This window comes from Euprymna scolopes, chromosome 24, assembly GCF_053919585.1.
Source record: "Euprymna scolopes isolate OS-2025 chromosome 24, ASM5391958v1, whole genome shotgun sequence".
NCBI lineage: Eukaryota > Metazoa > Mollusca > Cephalopoda > Sepiida > Sepiolidae > Euprymna > Euprymna scolopes.
The window spans coordinates 54,251,642-54,255,971 of record NC_136505.1 but is presented as its reverse complement, the minus strand read 5'-3'; positions in this window follow the sequence as shown (position 1 = coordinate 54,255,971).

Sequence of the window (4,330 nt, the reverse complement as noted above, 5' to 3'; positions counted from 1 at the left end):
TGTTCACATAAATGGACATCCTGTAACATTACTCCTGGATAGTGGTTCGGACATCAGCATCATAGATGAAGATATCTGGAGAAGGGTCGGTCGACGCGAACTAATGGAAACCAGCAAGATGGCGAGGAGTGTGTGCGGCAAAAAGTTGGAATTTAAAGGAGAACTGAGGTGCAACGTGACATTTGATGGTCAGACACGCACGTCCAAAGTGTACGTGGTTCCAGGAAGGAACACAAGTCTGTTTGGAGTGGATTGGTTTGTCCTGTTTAACTTATGGGAGCGACCAGTTAATTCTTTTTGTAATAGGTTGAACACAGAGAAAGCAAACCAAGTGGAAGACTTTCTGGACGATGTAAAAGCAGAATTTCCAAGGGTTTTTGCTGAAGGACTTGGACATTGTGTGAAAGTCGAAGCCAAATTTAGAGTGAAGAAAGATGCCACCCCAGTGTTCAAACCTAAAAGAAATGTACCGTTTTCATCGATGGACGCAATCGAGAAGGATTTGGAAAGACTTCAACAGTTATGTTATATATTCGTTATCATCGAGGTTATCCTTGAGGGGTACCAAATTGAGCTTTCGTTACATTTGAATATGTTATATAGAGTTCTTCATTTAGGGGCACTTTTTACGTTTGGGTGTATACACTGTATAACATCAAAGATTCCGTGTGCGTATGATTGTCTCTAATATAAATGGTTGTGTGTTTGATTATCATAAAGGGAATCGTGTGTGTGACATGTAATTTCTGAACCTCCCTCTGCTTCTTCAAAACGAACAATCTGGAAATTTCTCATCCTGGAGGGAGACTTGATACCTGTTTGACGAAGATTTATCACTCCAAGACGATGAAATGGTTTTATAGTTTTTTTTATTTCACTTTCCCCAGAGGTTCTGCAGAAGTTGAAGTGAAATCGCTTGTGTGGGCTCTTCTTCACACACGTCAGCGTTAGTCTCCCCCCTCCCCAGTTAAGAGGGGGAGACCACGGAAAAACGTCCGTCTTCTTCAAAGCTCAAATCAAATCTCACAGATCCAGCCAACCACGTCACACATACGTAATTTGGTCAGCTGACCTTTGGTTCTGGTAAACGTGTATACCTCCACGTTTACTCACCTCTCTCTCTCTCTCCCTCTCTCCTTCTCTATTCTCTTATAGAGACACAGAGAGAGAAAACAGAAAGAGTAAGAAAGCCAGAGAGGGGGGGGAGATGCTCGTTAACATTCCTCCACCCCTTTTTTATCAAAATGTATGGCAAGCCATACATTTTTAATAACTAACTAACTAAAAAAAAATAATTATGTCCGAAGTACATCTTTATTTTTTCACTTTCCGGACTCACCCCTTTTCCAAGAAAGATCAGGCACCAGTACTCTTCTACTACACGATCAACCCTTCTGCTGCTTCTCGAAAGTCTCTCCTCGACATTAACTTGCTTCCAAGTTAGACAACGATACAGCTTTGCAGATATACATCTTGTCTAGGCGGTCGCATTGTTGGATATTTTCCACTGACTCTGCTCTTTATTTGGACCACTTGGCCAAACAAATGGAGACTCCATTTTCGATCACTTTTTCGAAATGGGGCCAGCATATCGCAATTACGACCAGAACGTCGCATGCTCCATGTTGGTGGTAGCTTTATCGCATGGGGACTCGAACCCCAGACCCTCAGATTAAAAGTCTGATGCTCTACCGACCCAACCATCCAACTCGCGTTCTCGACTTTCAGCATAGGCCTAAGTCCCAGTTTTTTTTCTTTACTGTAATGCCCTGACGTCTTTCTCTGAGTGGTCCTATTACTGGAGCTTTGTTCTATTCTATCTACTACTTCGGGACTTCACAAAGCTCTTCTACTAACTCCCTTGGTTGGTCTAAGCCAAGATACGCCTTCACACTGATTCACTCGGAGCCTGTTTGAGTTCCTGGAACCCGACAAGATACGGAATCATCACTCCCTAACTAATGCGCCAAAGCGTACTTGCGCATCGATTTCTAACTAAGTAGCTTTCCCTTTGTGATTTTTCCGCATTCCCAGCAAGTCCCAAGATTCCAACCCAGATATCCCTCACACATTCCTCTAAAAAAATAAAAAAATAATAAGGCTCTATCTTGTCCCTTACGTAATCTGCATCTTTCCCTTTCTTCTATCTCCCCGTGATTAGGCTTGGTACCGACTGTCCAGTCGCTCCGTACCCTGAGGAATTATCGCGACCTCGCACGCCAGACTTTTGTTGGACAAGACTTATTGCCGTTGCTTGGGCCTACGTGGCATCTTCCAACTCACTGGAACCACTAGTATTGTTTTAACAGGGTACTCATTACTCTAAAATAGTATTTCCCCTACCAAATTTTCTAATTTGTGACAATACCGTGGCTTATAAAAAAAATAAAACAACAGAAAAAACTGGTTTCTACAGCCTAATCGCCTTGTAATTCTCATGAAAAAATGCAACCACGCGCTCAACGTCCCTAAAATATAACTAAACCAACCAAATCTATTCCAAAATAATTTAATTTAATAATACCAATTAAATTCACCCAGCATGGTTTTTTTTTTTTTTTTACACTTTAAAAAAATTTTTCATCCCAAGCCTTATCCTATTCATCACAAGCCTACTCTTTTTACTAGTATTTTGTTGGGAACAAAAAACCTCTTAACATTCCATATGGTGGGTAGCCTTCTATTTTCCTAAGTACTTGCATACATATTTCATTCATCTTCTCTTGAGCGATTCGTAACATAATGGCCACGTCAGCCATTGCACCCCCTCTGCCCCTTACGCCATGTCAGAGGGCATTTCATTTGCTCTCTGAAGTTGATTACAACTAGATCCGCTCACGCTGGACAGAATACATTCCGTTTACTGCTATGTCAGAAAAAACTTTTTTTTTTCCAAAGTCGGTAAGCGCAACCTGCCTTGAAGACACATAGCTTCACGGAAAACATCGGATTTCCACACATGAAGTACTCAAACTTGCTCCATATTGATTCTACTCGAAATCAACAGAAATCACGATAAAAAAATAAAATTCGAATCATTTCCCGAGAATAATGAAATTAATAACTACCCATGTAATTCAACACCTCTCCAAAATTCTAACATGCTTGCCACAGAAATTAAATTCCATTCACGCCCCACTTTTTTCTTTCATTTCTTCATATAGTTTATTTAACCCTATATTTATCCTTTTTTTCTACCTTACTTATGTGGTCAAAACGTCACTCATGTTGAATAGAACATTTATTCTACTTTTCGAAAATTGAAATTAATACCGACTGAACTTTTGACTCTTCCGAAACTTTTTTTTTAAAATCATTTATTACACTGTTTAAATCTTATTTCTTTCTCTTTTCCCTATTTTATTATTACTATTATGATTATTAATTAATTAATTAATTAACACGTTCTTTCTTTTATTAATCATTCTTTCAATAGACCCCACAAGCAAAGATTTCACCTCACCATTCTGCGAAAAAAAAATACATGTCAAAGAACAAGAAAATTCTGCCAATACCGTTTGACAACACATCAATTACATAAAAATAATAAATTAAAAAATACAAAAATATCCTATAAGCAATCACAAACTCCCATCTCACTAACAACAGAATTCCAAATAACAAAACACAGATTTGTGGAAACCCATTTGACCACGTCATCAACTAGGTCGGATGCATAGTGCATCATCTTTTACCATTCCACAGAATTCAAAATTTAAGAAAAATCACAGTCGTTTACAAAAAATACCTAGACATTTACAATTAAAATACAGTCGTTTCTAAAATAAAATAAAAAGACTCACTTATAAAGTCTCAGAACACTCGATGGAACTAAAATTGTCCATGTCAGAAAAAAAAAATTCCTAAGAAATAAAATCGTACAATTAGTGAAAAAAAAAAGAAAAAAAAATCACATTTCAGAACCTATCACTTGTTTTTCATCAAAAGTACATATTGTTTTTCCTTAAAAGTTACGCTTAGTTCACAGTTTTAAAATGACACAAAATATTCATAACACATATTTGTGATTGACGTGTTTATCATTACAGTCATATGTTCTATTTCTTTTTTTTCTTTTTGGTTTTCTCACTGGCTGTTGTTAAAAATTTACAAAATAAGGCCATTCTTTGTTTTTCCCTTCTAATTTTGACATTAAGTGATATTTTTCTTCGTTCATAACGAGCTAATTCCCAATACGATAAACATTCTTTTTTTAACTATTTTCTATATATAAAGTTTTACATCTGTGTGTCTGTATGTCTTCCTTTTCTTTCTTCGTGAAAAGGTTGTACGTGTGTATTGCTTTTCTTTTTTTCTTTCTTTTTTTTTC